Source organism: Lontra canadensis, unplaced genomic scaffold (genome assembly GCF_010015895.1).
Source record: "Lontra canadensis isolate GAN:19392208 unplaced genomic scaffold, GSC_riverotter_1.0 scaffold37, whole genome shotgun sequence".
Taxonomy (NCBI): domain Eukaryota; kingdom Metazoa; phylum Chordata; class Mammalia; order Carnivora; family Mustelidae; genus Lontra; species Lontra canadensis.
This window is the reverse complement of record NW_022631031.1, coordinates 7,768,671-7,790,107: the sequence shown is the minus strand read 5'-3', so window position 1 is coordinate 7,790,107 and position 21,437 is coordinate 7,768,671.

The following is a 21,437-nucleotide window of genomic DNA, read 5'->3' as shown; positions in this document are numbered from 1 at the left end:
TAAAACTTGAGTGTTTCCTTTCTGTACATTGTGTATTGTTCATTTAATGTTTGCCAGAGTATTAAATTTAGGGCTGGATTGCTAGGGTACTCTTTGCCAAGACAGCTTGGCTTGGCTAAGGAGAGTCCTTTCCTTTAGGAATCTAGCTCCTTCCAGCAGGTTGCCTGAGTATATACTCGAACAAGTGTAGAAAACCAACGGAAAACATTTGGGAAACACTACACAATTAGAGGACAAAGAACAAGAATGAGGGGAGATAACTTGCAGATACTCGCAACAGGGACCATTAATACATTCAGTGTACCATAGTCAATGCTTTGACCTAAAGCATTTTTCTCCCAAATGCAATATGACAGAATTTAAGATGTTACTGTCTTTTAAGGTACTCAGATGAATCATCCAATCATAATATCAGGCTTAAAGACTTGACTAGCATATCAGGTCCAAGTGGGTTTTCCTTTGGAATTTACCCTACTGATCAGGAGGAGACCTGTAAAATTAAAAGATAAGTTCTCTGCTTTCCACACAACTAATGGACAGTGTTTTTTTTTTTTTCAGCGTAACAGTATTCATTATTTTTGCACCACACCCAGTGCTCCATGCAATCTGTGCCCTCTACAATACCCACCACCTGGATCCCCCAACCTCCCACCCCCCGCCCCTTCAAAACCCTCAGATTGTTTTTCAGAGTCCATAGTCTCTCATGGTTCACCTCCCCTTCCAATTTCCCTCAACTCCCCCTTCTCCTCTCCATCTCTCCTTGTCCTCCATGCTATTTGTTATGCTCCACAAATAAGTGAAACCATATGATAATTGACTTTGTCTGCTTGACTTATTTCACTCAGCATAATCTCAGTGGTTTTTTGATTTATCTCTTGGAGACACTGTCATCCACACAGGGAAAATAACTGAAAGTATATAGCACTATGTAGTAATCATAAAATCCAACTGCATTAAGGATGCCAGGTTCTGCTGCTCTGGGGTTGGGGAATGTTTCTTGATCCAAGCTTTAGCTCTTCTCCTCAGAGAGACTCTGCAGTCCATTGTTCTCCATGGTTCTTGGGTCAGCCCTGGAGAGTCATTCCTGTTCTGTCACAATGAGGTGATTATTCCAAGGGTATATCCATATGTCAAAGCTTATCAAATTGTATACCTCAAATATGTCCAGTGTATTGTCTGTCTGTTGTATATCAATACAGAAAGTATTAAGTATAGGTGGAAAAAATAAGTGAACTACCACAATATACAGTAACATGTATGGAGTAAAACATAATGGAGTAAGGATATAAGTCCCCAAACACCACATACTATGTGCATAATTATTATAAAGTTGAAGAACAAGCAAAGCTAAGAAGCATATTGTTTTTGATAATTTTTTCATTATCTTAAAAACTTTTTGGTGTTTATTTAAATGAATGTATGAACCTCAATATATGAACCTCATAATACAATTATGTCTTAACAAATACCATTATAAAAAGACTTTATATCATCTAATCCTTTTTCACTTGTTTAGTGCTTTATACTTCTGAAGGACACAAAGCATCACTTCGATTTTTTTAAAGATTTTATTTATTTGACAGAGAGAGCACAAGCAGGGGGAGTGGTAAGCAGAGGGAGAAGCTGGTTCCTGCTGAGCAAGGAGCCTGGTATGGGACTTGATCCCAGGATCCCGGGATCATGACCTGAGCCAAAGGCAGACACTTAACTGAGCCACCCAGGCATTCCCTCATTTCCATTTATTATTTGTGTTTCTCTTTGTTTTTTTGGTCCTACATTTTATTATTTATTTTTTTAAATTTTAATTTTTAAATTCAAATTCAATTAATTAACATGTATTGTTAGTTTCAGAGGTAGAGTTCAGTGATTCATCAGTCTTCTTTTAAATTTATTTTTATTTTATTATGTTCAATTAGCCAACATTAGTACATCATTACCCAGTGCTCATTATATCACAAGACCTCCTTAATGTCCATCACCTAGTTACCCCATCTCCCTAACCCCCTTCCCTCTAGCAACCCTCAGTTTGTTTCCTGTGATTAAGAATCTCTTATGAGGGGCGCCTGGGTGGCTCAGTGGGTTAAAGCCTCTGTCTTCGGCTCAGGTCATGATCCCAGGGTCCTGGGATCGAGCCCCGCATCGGGCTCTCTGCTCCGCAGGGAGCCTGCTTCCTCCCCTCTCTCTGCCTGCCTCTCTGCCTACTTGGATCTCTCTCTCTCTTTCAAATAAATAAAATCTTTAAAAAAAAAAAAAAATCTCTATGGTTTGTCTTTGATTTAAGTGATGTATTCACAAATGTTCATTTTTTTTTACTTTAACAATTACTAGTATGTTGCATATATTTTTTGCATGTGTCAAATATTATTCATAGGATAATAAGAGAATAGAATATGTAAATAAATCAGTAATATAGAGCAGATTGTCATAATTACTGTTTAGCAATGAGTTGCTCATGGACTTCAGGAAAGTAAGAGATGTGCCTCAAATCATTACGGATGACTGGACGACTTTAGCAGTTATATATCATTATACATAAACCACATTCCTAGGAGGTGGTATATCATTTGAAAATCATATTTGAATATATCATACTGAAGCCATATAATTGGTTTGTCTGTGTTAGTATATACAGATCTTAAATATATGGCATTGTAAACTCACAACGTTCTTTTTGATTTGAAGTCATTGAATTTGCTTTCAGGCAAATCTGTAATCTACATAGTTTTATTCTCAGTGCTCTTCATGTTATCTCATTGAAACATCTTAAATAAAAGATACATTGAAGACCTAATAAAAATAGATCACTAAGAATTAACTATAATAGTCTTTTCAAAACTTAATGGTGTAGAACAGTGGAATTAGTCTATTCATATTAATTCAGAAATGCTACTGTTATGGTAGGAATTTTTAAATTTTTGATGTAAAGATAGAATCACCCTGTTAAATTCTTTAAGTTTAATTCCATTTAAGGTATTTTTAAAAAGAACATTATTTGTATGGTGTACAACAGGATAGAAACATCTGGTGTTTATGCATTTTTTTCTAAATCACAGATGACTAATTATTTTCCGTGTGTCAGGAAAAAAAAATTGATTAATCACCCATCCTTGTTAGCCTAATGTTCTGCAGCTAAGATCTATTCTTTTAAGTCTTCAACCTCCTTCATACATTTTGTGGCCTTCTTAACTGTGGAGGTATTTATTTCAATTTTCTCAAAAATTTCTTCGAATAGATTTGCTTCTAAATACTTCTAGAATTTTTGTTTCAAGATGAATTTTTAAAAATGTCATTGGACAGAACCATAGAAATTCTGTTATGATTTTGATTGTTTTAACATGGTTTAACTTGGAAAAATTTGATATCTCCTTTGTTCCATTGCTGTTTCTGCATGCTAAATTATCTGCCAACTTATTTATGGCTTTGTATGAGTTTCAGTTAGGTTTTATAGTTTTCATTGTGTAATTTCTTTTTAAGATTCTATTTATTTGTTTGTTTGCTTATTTATTTATTTATTTATTTACTTGAGAGAGTAGGGAGTGAGAGCAAGAGCAGGAGTAGTGGGGAGGACAGAGGCAGAGAACCTCAAGCAGATTCTGCGCTGAGCCCTGAGAGATGTGGAGCTGATTCCAGGATCCTAAGATTGCAACCCTAGCTGAAACTTAGAGTTGGGCACTTAACCAACTGAGCCACCCAGGCACCCCTTCATTGTGTAGTTTTTGTACATTTTTGCTATTTGTATTGGATCTCTATGTAAGTTTTTTCTAAATTGTTTTTTTTCAAACATATAGAGAAATTATTCATTTTATAATCTAAATAGTGTTGATAATGCCTGATTTGGGGCAAGAGAAAGCTTAAAATTGAAATACAGAAACAAATTTGGGATAATTTCTCTGAAAGGAACTAACTTTTAAAGCTTTTTTTTTTTTTTTTACTCCTACTCTGTTTTATAGTGCTTTCAAAAGAATTCAGAGGAACCAGTGTTTCCCTAAATGACCTTTTTCCCTTTTCTCATTCAGAATAATTTATAATGCATTCCACATTTCAGTGATACTTTTATTATGGGGATTTGTTTTCCAATCTCTTTTATAAAATTAAAGTTCAGAGAGCAAAAGCAAATGGTTTGGAAAACAATCAGCAAAGACATCCCTTACAAAGAGCAGAACAAGATTATGGAAGATGTGTTCACTAAGGAATTTTCTCCACTGTCAAAGCAGACAGTTTTCACAATAATTTACCAGCAAGATTTTATACCTGTTTGCACCTATTGGTTGTGTGTGTTATCCATTCTGTATAAATAATCATTGGAAATAATTATTTTAGTTATCTTTTCTTGTCTGTTTTTAGGTAATCAGACCACGAGAAACTACATACAGACAAGACAGAAGGTCCAGAAATCCTGGACTCTGACACAGTTATTTGGTAGGACTTGGGATGGACTCCCTTGGGAAAATATACGTACACATAAGGGGTGGTTGGTGGAGACTATGGTAGAGGTACTTAGTTTCTTTGCAATAATTTTACTTTCCTTCACTATTAAAAGGATTTATACATTTCAGCTGGGCATCTTCCCTCAGCTAAAGATTAAATTTTCTTTTTGTTGTTGTATATATTTAAGGTTTACAGATTGATGATTTGATATCCATATACATTCTGAAATAATCACCACAATCAAGCTAGTTAGCAAATATGCCACTTCACATAGTTAATGTCTCTGTGTGTGTGTGTGTGTGTGTTGTGAGAATACATAAGATATACTCTCTTAGCAAACTTCAAGTACAGGGTACAGTATTGTTACCTGTAGTCACTATGCTATGTGCATTAGATCTCCAGAAGTTCTTCATCTTATGTAACTGAAATGTCTATCCCTTTACCAACATTTTTCCATTTCTCTCATTTCCCATACCCTGCTAACTACCATTCTATTCTCTGCTTCTATGACCATACCTATTTTAGATTCCACATATATATGAGTTCATACAGTTGTCTTTTTTTTTTTAAGATTTTATTTATTTATTTGACAGAGAGAGAGATCACAAGTAGGCAGAGAGGCAGACAGAGAGAAAGAGGGGGAAGCAGACTCCCTGCTGAGCAGAGAGCCCCATGCGGGGCTCGAACCCAGGACTCTGAGATTATGACCCAAGCCAAAGGCAGAGGCTTTAACCCACTGAGTCACCCAGTCGCCCCTCTAGTTGTCTTTTTATGCCTGAGTTATTTCAGGCAGAATGATGTCCTCTGTAATCATCCATAAGTCACAAATGGCAGGATTTCCTTCTTTATTTAAGGCTGGATAATATTTTATTTTACGGGAATATATACTGCATTTTTCTTATCTGTTTATCTGTTCCTTGACATATAGGTTGTTTCCATGTCTTGCCTGTTGTGAATAAGGTTATAATGAACATAGGGAGACCAGTGTCTCTTCGAGTTTCTGATTTTAATTCCTTTGATTAAATATCCAGCAGTGGGATTGCTGGATCATATGATAGTTCTACTTTTAATTTTTCGAAAAATCTCCCTATTTTTTCCCATAATGGTTGTGTCGATTTATATTCCCCTAATGTGCATATTCCCACTAATGTATAGGGTTGGTTCCTTTTTCTGCGCATTCTCACAATGCTTAGTATCTTTTGTTTTCTTAATGATAGTTATCTTAACAGTATGATGTGATACCTCATTGCAGTTTTGTTTTGCATTTCCCTGAGCACCTTTAAATATATTTCTTGACTATTTGTATGTTTTTTTTTTTTTCCCAGGAAAATGTTTCAGATCTTTTGTGCATTTTTTGGGGTTACTTTTTTCGTTATTGAGTTGTATGACTATCTTACACATTTTGGATATTAACCCTCTATCAGATGTATGGTGTGCAAATATTTTCTTTCCTTCTGTTGTCTTTCATTTTGTCATTATTTTCTTTGTTATGTAGAAACTTTTCCTTTTTAATTTTAATTAAATATTTTTATTGAGTATACATATTACATTAGTTTTAGATGTACAATGTGATTCAGCTTTTCTATATAAATGCTATTCTCAGTCTAAGTGTAGATACCCTCTATCACCATACAATGCTATTACAATATCATTGATTTTATTCTTTATGCTGTGCCTTTATTCCTGTGACTTATTCATTCCATAACAGGAAGTTTGTATTTCCTATTCCCCTTCACCAATTTTGGCTGCCCCCTTCAGCACGCATCCACTATTCTCTGTATTTATGAGACTGGTTTTGTTTTTTGTTTATTTACTCATTTTGTCTTTTAGATTCCACATATGAGTGAAATCATGAGGTATTTATTTTTCTTGGTCTGATTTATTTTTCTTAGCATAATACCCTCTAGGTCCATTCATGTTATCACAAATGGCAAGATCTCATCCTTTTTTATAGCTGTAACATATTCTCATCTCCCTGTGTGTGTGTGTGTGTGTGTGTTTGTGTGTGTATATGTATACCACATCTTCCTTATCCATTTGTCTATCAACATTTAGCCTGCTTCTGTATCTTGGCTGTTGTAAATAATGCTGCAATAAACATAGAGGTTCATATATCTTTTCAAATTAGTGTTTTTTCTTTCTTTGGGTGAATACCCAGTATTACAATTATTGGATTATATGGTATTTCCATTTTAATTTTTTGAGGAATCTCCATACCATTTTCCATAGTGGCTGAAGCGGATTACATTTCCATCAGTAGTTGTGTAGAAGCTTTTTAACATGATGTAGCCTTACTTGTTTACTTTGCTTTTGTTGCCTCTACTTACAGTGTCATACCCAAAAATTGTAACAAGACAAATTGGCACATCAAAGAGCTTTTTCTGTATGTTTTCTTCTGGGAGTTTTACAGCTTCCCATGTTACATTTAAATCTCATCCATTTTGAGTTGATTTTTGCATGTGGTATAAGATATTGTTTCTATTTCTTTCCCCCTCCTTCCTCCCTCCCTCCACTCTTCCCTCTTCCCTCACTTTCTTCCTTCCTTCCTCATGTGGAGATAGCAAGGTTTTTTTTAAACACCACTTATTGAAGAGGCTATCCTTTCCCCATTGTGTATTCTTGATGCCTTTCAAAGATTAGCTGCCAGTATAGGCATTGGAAGACTGCATTTTCAAATCTCTCTTGCAGCTAGGTAAAGCATTATGACCAAGTGTTGGTTATGGGATATGGGAGAAAAGTATGTATGTGACTTCTGGTTCATGCTAATGAGAAGAATTGTGTTAATCCTTTCCTTCTTAATTTCCTTTCCATTAGCTGAATGTGCAAATGATATTGTAAGCTATAACATACATATTAGGACATGATGTATTGAAACCAAGCCTTGAGGATGGCTTGGTCAAAAGGACAGAAAGAGCTTGGATTCTTTAATACCACATAGTATTTATGTATAATTTTATACTTTTCACTGAAAGTAGTAGTATATATTATGTACCTATAAACAAATTGCAGATGTATTTAAAAAATAACTTATTGCTTGGGGCATTTTTTAGCCCATGACAAGACTTAGGGGCTAACACTTCTATAGGGAACATAATACCAAGGAAGCGGGAGAGAAGATAACTTTAGAGTGAAGCAGGGAAGAAAAAGAACAGATATTTAAAGGAGTCTATTATGGAACTGGTCACAGCTTCCAAACAGGTTAGCTGGTGGTTGATCTGACAAGAAGTCTTCACAGTGGCAAAGGAAACTACTGCATCTGTAGAAATAGACAACAGAGAGAAAAGGAGATCATTTTTATATCAATCTCATTCTTCTTTTAAAAAAGTTATTCTATGAGGCATCAATCAGGTGTGCTCCTCTTCCAGATGGTACTGCTTTACTCCTTCAAGGGAGGCTTGTTCCTAGAGCAAGGCATAACACATGGGGAGAGGGAAGGAGATTGATGTCTGTGATGGGTGTGTTCTTGAGTCATCCCTGCTGAAGGTTGCAACAATAGAGAAGCCATGTGCCAGAGTGAGAGGAGTTGAAATGGAGGGGTGACATGCTGTCTCTTAGTGTCTGTGAATAACTTGATAACTTGATAACTCAATAATTTGAGGGACTTGTCAACCAGATGAACTGTCCAAATGATTTACTCTCTATTATGAAGCTGCCAACAAAGCTCTTTGGAGTATTTCTTCAAAGATCCTTGTGGTGCGTAAGAAGGCATTTAGTGCTCAGCATTGTTCCTGGAGTGTCCACAGTAATATTAAGCAGACCATAGTGGAAGTACAGTATTGAAAAATTGTGTAGAGACCTGTTCAGGAGATATGGACATTAGAAAGAGGTAAGGCTTTAATGAAAGACAAATACTGCTAGCTTCTTTTTTAAATGCTCTAGATTTTTTGTAAGTAGTCATTGAAGAGCTTTAGGTTAAGGGCATTTATTAGCTGAAATATTGGAAAAGTCTGTGCTTCTACTAGAGAAGCCTATGGAGTCTTAATGAATGAAAGAGGCCAAGAAGCCCTGAGTGTCCAGGGAAGTCCTACTCTGGCTTGGGAGAGTGAGAGGCCCTGGTGATGCTTATGAAGGAAACCTGCACTTAAAAGACTCATTTAGATATATAGCAAACTTAAGTAGAAAACGTCTCAAAGTGTTGAATATCTTAGTTTATCTGTGCTGTACTCCATTGGTGGGTTCAGAATGCCTCTAAACCCCTATTCGGCCCATAACAAGGAGCAATCTTCCTACATCTTAGTGAATTTACATGCATTTACTTCTTTTTCCCACAAAATGGATAAATAATAGATGAATGATTTTATAGGCTGTGATTTTGGATGAATTATATGGCTATTTGTCCAGTTCAACTAAAGCTACCCATCATTTTAGGAAAAATAAATCATGCAGATCGATGATTTAACAAAATTCACAACTTTCAGACACTGGAGAGAATTAAGTCTGAAGAATTAAGTCTGAAACTTTTGGTATTCAAGCGAGTTTCAGGCTCTTTTAATTGTTTGGTTATTTTAAGCATAATATTTTAAAAAATTCAAGATGCCTTCAAAACAACTACTTGATAATATCCCAAAGGAATTAATGTAAATGATATGTATTAGCAGTGAAGAAAAAAATCCAGTATCTACTTTGTGCATCTGCATTTTTATAGAATACAGCACAGTAATTAAACAATATTACATGATCTGGTAATTTTCATCCATGTTTATAAGAAAGCTTATGGCACTATAAATTAGCCGTGTTTCTATTTTAGATACATGAGAATAAAGCATCATGTCACTAGTTCTTCATAGATATTGTATAATAGAGCTGTGTATCTGTTGAATCACTTTGTGAATGCAGAGTAATGGTCTTTGATGTTTAATACTTTTGGTTAAAATCCCATTTTTATAGTTCAAGAAATGTGTTTTGACCCATGCACTCTATGTACTGATTTATCTACTTCGCATCTAGTGAAACTAAAATAGTTTTAAAGGAGTTCTGTAGATGCCAGTGAACATCTGAAAGTATTTTATAACACGTATATTAAAAAAAAAAAATTCCCATTACAGAGGAGTTTAAATTGCCCGAACCATAAAAGGATTATTTTTCTAACAAGTGAACTAGTGTTTTGTTCCTTGTGTCCTTCCTGTATTCTGTAGACTCTTTGGAGTAATCCAGGATCAATTCTGCCCGTGCCCAGGCAATTAACTCTTTGGCTGCAGTTCACCTACTAGCTTGATATCCCATCCTCTTATTAGACACTGGCACTTGAATTCCACCCAGCCTTGATGGGTCTTTGAACTCAGTATGGTATTGTCATATGAACTAGATTTTATCTCATTTAAAACTGCTAGCTGACACACACAAATGTAGAAAGGCAAGAGGTTCTTCAGCAGGAAGTCCAGTGTTCACCATAGAAGTAAATGATCATTTTTTGAAGCCATTCTTTGTTTTCCACAAAAATAATTTATATTATTTAGTCAAAGATGTTTTTCCTCCAAAAGATTCTGTGTTTCTTATTAAAATATTGCTGTAGACTGAATGCTTGTGTTCCCTCAAAATTACTTTGTCAAATCATAACTCCCAATGTGATGGTATTGAACCTTTGGGAGGTGACTAGTTTGTGACGATGGAGCCTTCATGAATGAGATTAGTGCCCTTAAAAAAGAGACTTCAGAGAGCTCCCTTGCCTCTTGTGCTATGTGAAGACACAAAGAGAAGATAGCTGCCTGTGAACCAGGAAGTGGGCTCTTACTAGTCACTGAATATGCTGCTGCCTTGATCTTGGACTTCCCAGTCTCCAGAACTGTGAGAAATTAACTTATGTTATTTATAAAGCCACCCAGTCTATGATATTTTTGTTATAGTGGCCCAAGGAGACTAAGACAAATGTATTATTAGCAGGCTTAAAAATTTAAAGACTAGTTTTCTTCAAGAATATTGAGGAAGTAAAAAAAAAAAAAAGAATATTGAGGAAATAATTTTATAGATTTTTCACAATATTCTGAGATCCCTCATTTTCTGATATGATGCAAACATATATAAAGAGGGTAAGAACAGTGTTTATTATCTGTTTCATCAACCATAGAATATTCTTGGTAAACTACAAATAAAAACTGACCTTTGACCAACCCCCCAAAATCATTCTGTTGTTATTTTACTCGGGATGGTAAGTCTCCCTCAGACAGAGGAAACCTAACTTCTGGTGGTGAGGACAATTAAACTCTAATGATATTAGACTATAAATTCTGAAGTACAGTCATTGTTCCTGTCTATCCCAGAAGGCAAACACTAAGAAAAGAATATGTAGTAGGTAATATATAGAATATTAATAATAATTGTTTGTCTCTTAATTTGGGATATTACTAAGTGGTTATTGAAAGTAATGTATGTTTGTGTTTGAAATGGTGATGGATAAAGTGAAACTAGATTTTAAATATATGTAGGTTTTTTAAAAAAAAACTTGATTTTTAAAATTCATGGTGAAAACAGTCTTTGTGAAGAATATTCAAAACAGGTTTTTCAGTGTTTTTAGTATGCATAAGTTCTCTATGCACTAACCTTGGTATGAGGAATCCTTATTGGAAGTACTTCTAGAATTACATAAAACAAGTTACATTAAGCAAGTTTAAACAATTCATTTTAAATTCTGATCTATGGGGGCACCTGGGTGGCTCATTGGGTTAAGCTTCAGCTCGGGTCATGCTCTCAGGGTCCTGGGATCGAGTGCCACATTGGGCTCTCTGCTCTGCAGGGAGCCTGCTTCCTCCTCTCTCTCTCTCTCTGCTTGCCTCTCTGTCCACTTGTGATCTCTCTCTGTCAAATAAATAAAATCTTTAAAAAAAAATTCTGATATATATACCCAACATTTAAATACACATACAGCTTCAAGCAATTTAATCAGACTCATGTATTTGTATTTTTTTAATCAGGATTTTAACTTTAGTAACAGGTCAACATTATCATGTAGTATATGCTAAACATACAAATATATAGTTCATAAAATTACCTGTAAAATAGGTAATTTTATAGGTAAAAAAACTATAAAATATTACCTCAAAATGCATATATTTGAATTAAAATATTATGAATTGATTGTATTCATCAAAATGTATTACCTTATATATATGTTGCTTATCAAGCAAATGTTTTACGAATATTCAATCCTATTCTAATTTTGGACTCCTTAATTTAAGTAAGGGAACGTCATCTCAGCAAATCAAATACTGTACTTTATCTACATTTTGTGAATTATATACCAGTTGAGGAGGGATTACCATCTGCCATTTTATTTTAAACACACTATTCTCTCTCATGTACCAGTAGGTCAGTTCTATTTCTGGCAAGTGAGAGAGAATGTTAAACGATTGGGGAAATATTCCAAATATAATAGATTTGATACCTTTATTTTACGATGATTTTTAGTCTTTCAGAAACATGATGTTTCAATTTAACAATTTCTTGAGGGCTTTCTCTGTACAAAGCGTGTGTTCAGTGCTGGGCCAAGCAAAGATAATGGAGTTGGGTGCTTCCCATAAGGAACCTTCCAACTTAGAAGGGAGTTACACATGCTTCTGAATAGCTGTAATTACAGGTCTACCATAGACGCTGCCAAAATGGAAGCACGGATCTATTGTGAAGGATGCTAGAGAAAAATAATTAATGACAGCTCAGAATATGAAATAAAACTTTAATATCTTGGTACCTTTCAACAAATACCTATTTTTGTCAGTAAAATTTAAGCATATGTTACCCATCCAGAAAACTACAAATCTGTGGAATAAAATACAAGAAACACCCCAGAAAATTTAGAATGATCAGTTTTCTGAACTTCACTGACATGTATCTTTGTCAAGTTTTATAGTAGCTAATTCTTCTACATGATTGAGAGTCTTAGCAGTTATCATTAAACTTACAGTTTATTTTCAGATACTGTTTAAGCCCGCATTACGTTATTTTTTATTCCCTCCCTCTCTTTGTTGCTTGTATTTGTCCTTAGAACCAGTCACCCTATACTTAGTTATTTTATTTTATTTATTATTTTAAGGATTTATTTATTTATTTTAGAGAGGGAGAACACACACGTGTGAGCAGGGAGAGGGGCAGAAGGAGAGAGAAAGAGAAAGAGAAAGAGAGGGAGGGGGAGAGAATATCTCTAACAGACTTGGGCTGAGCCAGGAAATGGACGTGGGGCTTGATCTCATGAACATGAGATCATGACCTTAATCAAAATCAAGAGTGGGATGTTCAGGGTGCCTGGGTGGCTCAGATGGTTAAGTGTCTGCCTTCAGCACAGGTCATGATCCCAGGGTCCTGGGATTGAGTCCCACATCAGGCTCCCTGCTCAGTAGGGAGTCGGCTTTTCACTCCCCCTCTATTCCCCCTGCTTGTGCTCTCTCACTCTTTCTGTCAAATAAATAAATAAAACTAAAATCTTTAAAAAAAAAAAAGTGGGATGTTCAACTGACTGAGCCATCCAGGCACCCCATCCTTAGTTATTTTAAATAAAACAGCATTACTTATACAACTATCAGTTACTTAATCTTGTATCTTATTTTATATACTTTTAAGATGATTATCTCAAGATATTTCTCAAATATTCATTTTAGTGTTTCTCCACATATGATTTTAAACCTGTCAAATAGACCCTGAAATTGGATCTCAAATTCTAATTAAACTGAGATAAACTTATGTGACCTTAAAAAAATCCAGCGTAGGATGAAGTTATGTTTCTTTCTTTTTATTTTAATTGAGAAACAGTATTCCACATGCCTGAATCTATATTTGTTTAATAGATTTTTATTATTGCTCAAAGTATAATATCACAAAAAGTACATTCTACAGGTATTTCTAATATTATTTAACTAGGAAACTATAATTATTTTATTAATTTGATATTTTTAATATGCTAACAAAATATATCATATCTTGTTTAATCAGCAAACACAGTTATGGATACTATAATTACAGTGTAGCTATAAATATAAATGTTTAATTAGATATATTTGCATTTAGGGAGATATAGGAGGTAAAGTCATGGTGAGGTTTAGAATGTGTTATATCATTTTGTTACTAAACAACTTTATAAGTTTCCCCTAAAAGGAAGGCTGGGTATTTATCTTTTTGATGTTTTTATTCCTGGAGCTATCTTTATGGATAATTAAAATATTAAGTTTCAAAGACTTGTACTCAGTTTGCTTATCAGTCATAGTCTCAGCTGGAAACAGACAGCAAGTTAAAATTAGGGTAGTTGAAGGAGAGCTTGATAAAGAGACTAAATATAAAGTAGGCAGGATTTGAGAAAACTACATAAGAAAGCCAGGGTTCCCAGGCTAATACGAGTGGTTGTTACCCGCCCTTGCCCTTTTTGATGAGCTTGGGGAGAGAACATTTCTGGAACTTCAAAAGGCAGTAGAGAGGGCTAACTTGGAAAGCAAAATTTCATTTGGTTAAGGGACATAGCCAAACTTAAATAGGGGAGCAAGGGAATAATTGTTCTAGTATCTGCTCCCATAGGTGTTTAGAAGGATTTCCCTATTGACTAAATCTAACATAGGTATTCTTTGATGTAATTTATACAAGTTAATCGTTAGAGACCCAAATGCAGGGTGAATCTGAGAGGGAAACAGAATATATCAGATATAGTACATGCATGAAACAGTCAAATTATTTGGTTAAATAATTCATAGAATAGTGTTTAGCCCTTCAACATAATCAAAATAAAGTTTGTATCACTAGGACATAATTTACACCAGGCTTAATTTACTCAGAGTAATGGACAAACAGAACACAGAAATAATATTAATTTATTCCCCCCTAAAATCCATTATGTTGTCTTAAAGTACACTATGCCCGTAATTTGGTCTTAACACATTTGAGCACGTCAAGTGTGCTAATTGTCACTGTGCCTTCTGACTGGGGCTGCCCCCTGATAGTATAGTCTCCCATGTTCTTTTTCTGCTCAGCTTTTCTTCTTAAAGTATAATGGTGGAGTAGTCAGCTTTAAACTCTCATCACCTTCACAGAAACATTGAAAGGTAAGGAAAAATGGTTCAGGTCGCCTTTGTCAGAACTCTGGGAAACAGTCAAAAGTGTGGACCAACCAGGTGAATGATGAATTAAGAAAAAAGGCAACTTCAGAATAGTAGGAAAGCTTTGTGGTGTTTTTACTTGGCTTTGCCCCACTCCCTCCAGTCTTCAAGAGAGAAGTCTGCTTTCTCAGTGTGGGACCTTCTTCCCTGGTTCCAGAAGAAGCAGAGCACATGCTTTCCACAAGTTATTATAGGTGCTTGTCCTAACCTATCAAAAGGACTAATACAAGGCACTTGTCTCTGTTTCCTCCAACTCAGACCTCAGGCCAGAAAAGTGGTGAGAATCACTTGGCAACATTGCAATTGGAGCGACAATTCACAGATGCCTGGGACAAAAGATTGCAGTATGTTTTGATTGTCTGAGGCCCAGGAGCAAAAGCTGGGAAGAATTTCTTTGGGGAATTAGGACATTGAAAGCATTGTTGTATATGGTAGAATTTGGAAGTTCATGCACCTGCTCACTGCAAGAGGCATTCTCAAAAAAGTACTTGAGAAGGTTAAATATTTCATCTCTACCTGATTCCTAAGCTTAGTATAGGACTAAACCTGACTACGTGTTGAAGGAGTACCTGGGTACTCACCCAGTCTGCAAAAGCTGGATGAACTGTTATTTGTTTATTTGTTTGTTTTGTTATTTTTAGTTACTGTTGTTCAAGGAAATTTCTGGCAAAATACTAGCTGAACAAAAGCTAGGAAATAGGGACTTCAGTGTCCATACATAGTAAAATATACTCTTTACAAAAAATAATGTTGAGAGTCATGAAATAAATGGACTACTACAACCTTCAATCATGAAAGCAAGAGAGAAGTGACTCATCATGTATTAAGGGAATGTCAAAAAGATTAACAGCTGATTTCTCATCAGACTATGGAAGCCAGAAGATAGTGTGTGACGTATTGAAAGTGCTGAAAGAAAACAGCAAAAAACCTATTAACCCAGAATCCTCTAACTTATAAAGCTGTCCTTCAAATATGAGGAAGAGATTAAGACTTTTTGAGATAATAAAAACTGAAGGAGTTAATTGTCACTAGATCTGCCCTAAGTGAAATGCTAAACAGAGTCCTTTTGGTTGAAATGGTAAGACACTAAGACACTAGTACTAGATACTACAGTATCTCTGGTAAAGGTAAATACATGGGCAAATACAAATACCAGTATTATATTTTTGGTTTATAACTCCACTTTTAATTTCTTCTAAGATTGAAAAGACAAAGGAATAAAAATAATTATAAATCTGTACTCTTGGCCACAAAGTTGTATTCAGATATGTTTGTACAATAAAAGCGTAAAGTGAGGTATGGTGGAACCATATGGAAGCAGCATTTTTGTATGCTATTAAAGTTAAAATGGTATCAAATTGAACTAGATTGTTATGAATTTAGGTTGTTAAATACAATAAAAACCACAAAGTAATATATCTATATTTATATAATGAGAAGTGGATTAAGATTTACTACAAAAAAGGCTAATAGCGTGAAAATGAAAGGAAGAAAAAGATATTCCTTGCAAACAGTAACAAAAGGAGAGTTGAGGTGGCCATACTATTATAAGAGATTAAAAAAAGTTTATATTGATAAAAGGGTCAATTTATTCAACAGTCTAATAATTAAAAACATGTATGCATGAACAACAGAATCCCAAAGTATATGAAGTAAACATTGACAGAATTTAAAAGGAGAAATAGTTCCACAATAAGAATTGAGTCTTTAATATACAACTTTCAGTAATGGATAGAATGTCTAGACAGAGCATCAGTTGAAAATAGAGGATTTGATCAACACCATAAAGCAACTACACCTAACAGACTTATATATAACCCTCTACCTAATGACAGCTAAATACACATTTTTCTCAAGTGCATGAGACATTCTCCAGAATAGATTATATGTTATACAGAACAAGTCTCAGTAGATTTTAAAAAGATAAACATAATTCAAAATATCTTCTCCAGCCACAACAGGATGATGTTAGAAATGAAAACAGAAAGAAAACTGGAAAATTTTCAAATATGTGGAAAATAAACAGTATATTCTTAAATGCTGAGTGGTGTGTCAATGAGATCACAAGTGAAAATGGAAAATATTTAGAAATGAGTGCAAATGAACACATAACTTACCAACCCTTAGAGCATGGAGCAAAGGTGTGTTCAGAGAAATGTATAGCCATCTATGTCTATATTTTTAAAATGTCTAATCAGAGAGAGTCAATTACATGGTTTCACTTATTTGTGGAGCATAACAAATAGCATGGAGGACATGGGGAGTTAGGAGAAGGGAGTTGGGGGAAATTGGAAGGGGAGGTGAACAATGAGAGACTATGGACTCTGAAAAACAATTTGAAGGGTTTGAAGAGGTGGGGGGGTGGGAGTTTGGGGGAACCAGGTGGTGGGTATTAGAGAGGGCACAGATTGCATGGAGCACTGGGTGTGGTACAAAAACAATGAATACTGTTATGTTGAAAATAAATTAAAAAAATGATTAATAAAAAATAAAAAAAATGTCTAATCAATAATCTATCTCAAGGAACTACAAAAAGAAAAACTAAACCCAAAGCTAGAAAATAAATCTGAAGATTAGACAAGAATAGAGTATAAATAACACCAAGTGAGGTACAGAATAGAACAGCTAAAAAGAAAACCAATGAAACCAAAAGTTGGTGCTATAAAACTCTTTAATATTTTCTGACTCAACATTTTTAATTAAATTTTGCTTATTAATGTAGTATGTGCTTCTCTTTTTAAAAGGATAAGTAACAATGGGAATGCTAAAGCTCACATAATAGTAAAATTCCTAATAAGTTGACACCATATTAATCTTTCAGATAATCACAATTAAATTATATCGATAAATATATCAGTTTATCTGCAATAGGATATTTTACCTACTCAGTGCTGAATTCCAAATTGCAGACAAGACTGCTGCTCAAATATTCTATACCATAATGAGAAGAAACACATTCTTACTAAATTTTGTGTCTGATGTAAAATACCATCTATTAACAAAATGAAGACTGAGCCCTTAATGGTATAGCATAAATCAGACTTCGGAATTCATCCGTAACTTTTGTTTTAGACTCTATCAAAAATTACATAGAGAGTATGCCGGTTTGATAGGGGAAGATATATCATTCTTGCATGTGTACTTGTTTGGACAGAATCCTATTTTCAGTCCTAGAATTGAATGCCTACTCTGCATCGTTCTTTATTTATTCAAGTGCCAACTAAAAATGTGAAGCTAAAAGACAGTTCCTTGGCTCCAGTAAGTAAAGAACTAAATCTAATTACAATTTTAAAAATCTGTATGACGAAAACTAACAGAAAACCAAGAAAGAAAATTACTGGGGTTGGGGGGCAGCGATAGGTTATCCTCCATACTTACACCTTATTTGCTCTGTATTAAATTAATATTAATTAGATATTATTATTATTCCCAATAGGATGAAGACATCAGGTATCTTTTTTTCTGTCAGATATCCTAGAATTCTAGAACAGTTCTTCACAGCTTAGAACTACTCAGATATTTATAAATGAGGGAAAGAATGAATAAAAAATAAAAGAGGAAATGGAAGGAAATAAGCAAATTTTTATGTAAGATGAGGTAACCGCAGGTCAGGTCAGAGAGATGGATTGATTTGTCTGAGGTAATCATGAGTTTATTCAATTTGTGTCCTAATCTAAGAAAATACTTTTTGAAAAATATATTTGAAATTAACTATGATAATAAGGCCAAGATTTCTTTGTGAAGAATTAAAATAAATTAACCTAAAATTGTATTGTGATCTAACATTTTTTCCCTTTACTATGGACAATAATCTTAAATTTAATGAAAAAGATAATGAAATTCAGTCATTTCAAGGGCAGAGCCCCCTTTTAAGCTATACCCTGGAAATCTGGTAGCATTTAGTACCATCACTTACTCCCAGTGATCCTTCAGTATAATGATGTTGATGATGAATAGCATAATTTTCTGAACAAGGCAAATTTCAAAGAACTTGCAGGTCTTTGTTAACTAGCAGAATAATGAGCTTCATCTAAATTTAAGTATGCATCAAAGTTTGTTTGAATCATACCTCTGTTGACAGAATGTTCAATAAACCTAAGAAACTTTTAATAAGCTTATTTCAAATCATATGCAAACATTGCATGATGTTCAGTTCAATGTTCATGTTGCTTTTAGTTTTTTCCACTTAACTGAAGGTATTTGAATCTAGTGTTAACATATGACTTAACATAATTGCAACTTAAGCATAGACAAATGCTTTTTTTCATGAATATAAAGGTTGCTAAATCAGATGTGTACATTTTTTCTTTTATTAAATCAAGTGAATTTTTTTATATCTGGATATATTTTTTTACCTGTGTATGCATATTAATCCTTGGTTAGTGGACATTTAAAATGTTGTAAGGATGTTTTATTGACAAAAATATTCAGTATACAATAATTATAGCAAATAATTGTCACAAATAAATCTTCATGATATTACTACTTTTGGATTTATATTAGAGGGATTCAGATTAGATAAAATAGTATTACTTTAATAAATAGTCATGGATACTCCATTTATTTTGCATATGCCTTAAGTGACTAGCCAAATTCACCAAAGCTAACAATGCACCTAATAATTTTAGGTGTTAGTCCTGGTTTAAGCATTTTCCTTGTTGTTTCATTTAATCTTAAAAACAATCCTATGATGTAGGGATAGTTATTACCCCCAGTTTACAGGTAAGAGAACATTAATTTCACCGATTTGCAAATGTGGTAAGTAACAGATGTAGGACTCAAATCCATGTAGTCTGACTGACTCTAGAGCCCATACTCTATAGCAATACCTATAGATTGTTTTATTTTATACTGGTGTGTCCTAAATTAGATAACTTGTCACTAAGCTCTTACTCTACTATGGGATATGATAATAGGTGATTTAGGGCATATTATATGGCTTAAATATTTACTTTATGAATTTGTTTGATATAGGTGAATGTTGCTACTTGTTAACAGATCTTGAAACTAGTCTCACTTGTATTTTCTAATATCTAAGTAATCTTTTAATCTTTATTTTCAACATAGAGGAAAAATCATTGTGCTTTTAAGTGAGATAGGTTTTGAAGTCACAATATTCTCTGTTCCAGCTGAAGCTCCATGTATAAATATAACCTTAGGAAAGTCAGTCAGTCTGACTTTGAATTTCTTTATCTGTAAATGTGGAGATAATACCTACTATATATTTTTGTCAGAAAAAATAAAGAAACACAGAATTCAGTGTATCTATCAAAAAGTTGGGACAGAGAAGATATTTAAGGAAAGATAACCTTATTGATAAGGTGTCTGTTATTTATGTTAGATTATATTAACAATGACTATCAAAGCCTAAATACCAGAAAATCAGTTTATTATATTAAATAGGTTCTGAATATAGTTGGTGAAACCTAGCTGTTCCTGATTCATTTTCTACATTTTCCCTTTGAAATACTCATGACAATACTTCAAGTAAGGTAAATATAGTAAAATACAAGAAAGAGGTGTTATTGATGAACAGCCTGCCAGAAATCACAAAAATTTAAAAAAAAAAGGTCTCCATCATCAAAGCACAGAGACAGAAGGTCAGTCCACCTAGTGTGAAAAGGTTAATTCTACCCATCTCCCTGATTTAGGAGTTGCAGTTGAAGGAGTCCGGTCCTGTTTCGGTCCTGCCCACCTTTCTCCCATCCCCACACATTATCCTTTAGTTTTTTCAGTATCCCTAAAATTTATTTCCTGGAGCACTTCTTGGAAATACTAAGATGAATGTATGGGGGAAAAATGATTTAGTGTGAAGGTTATACAATTCTATGTACAGATCCAAAATACCTTAACTAAAACTTTCAGGGGTGAGATGAGTTAGTTAAAATTAAGATATATTTTCTTTGAATTTTGAAAGGGAATACAGTTCTTATACTATATATGAGACAGTTCCCTTTACCTGTTTATGGGTATCCACACTAAATGTGAGACAAATAAAGCCTGTGGATCACCTCACTCCAGTTAAGGCCAGATCTTACTACCAATCAGTTACAGCAAAGCAGTTTTGATTTCATTTTTGGCTTTTGGAATTTCAGTCAAAGAAATATAGGCTTATACTATAGCCCTTTCCTTTGAAAGCCAAAATGCAAGTTTGAATATTTTCAACAGTCCTGCAATAGAGAAAACTCCTTAATCTGATTTGGCCTTCTGTTGCATAACATTGAATATCCCTTTATTTATTCCATTAAATAGTGACCATATACTAAACTTCATGCTAGAAAAAGAGGTTCGAAAATGCACAAGATAGATGATGTTCCTGACTTCATACTTCTGGTCTAAAATAAACAAAAATCACTAAAAGATATTGGATGGATAATTAAACAATTTCAGTTGGGATGAGAGACAAAGTCTTTAATGGGGAGAGTGTTCTGAGAGAGTTTAGTGAAGTACTTATTCAACTTTGAGAGGGACTGTAAGTCTTCTTTGAGAAAGTGGTATTTATGTTGGGAGCTTAAGTAAGAGAGTTAGGAGAAAAGAGATGCTGAAGGGAGAAGAGCAGGTGGTAGACCAGAGAGTAAAGAATTCTGTGAGAATGTGGAGCATTATCCGGGGACCAGATTTAGTCAGAATTTGTGAACAATAGTGAATTTGGGCTTTTATCATAATAATAATGAAAAGCCTTTGAGGGATTTTAAAATGGATCATCATGCTCAAACTTGCATTAAAAATATTACTATGTTTTCAGCAAGGGAAATGAGTTAATGGACTATTTTGAGAAATGCTGCTTTACCAGCAACTCTTTTGGGGAGCTGTTTTTTTTTTAAATAATCTTTTTTTTTATTAATTTTCAGCATAACAGTATTCATTGTTTTTGTACCACACCCAGTGCTCCATGCAATCCGTGCCCTCTCTGATACCCACCACCTGGTTCCCCCAAACTCC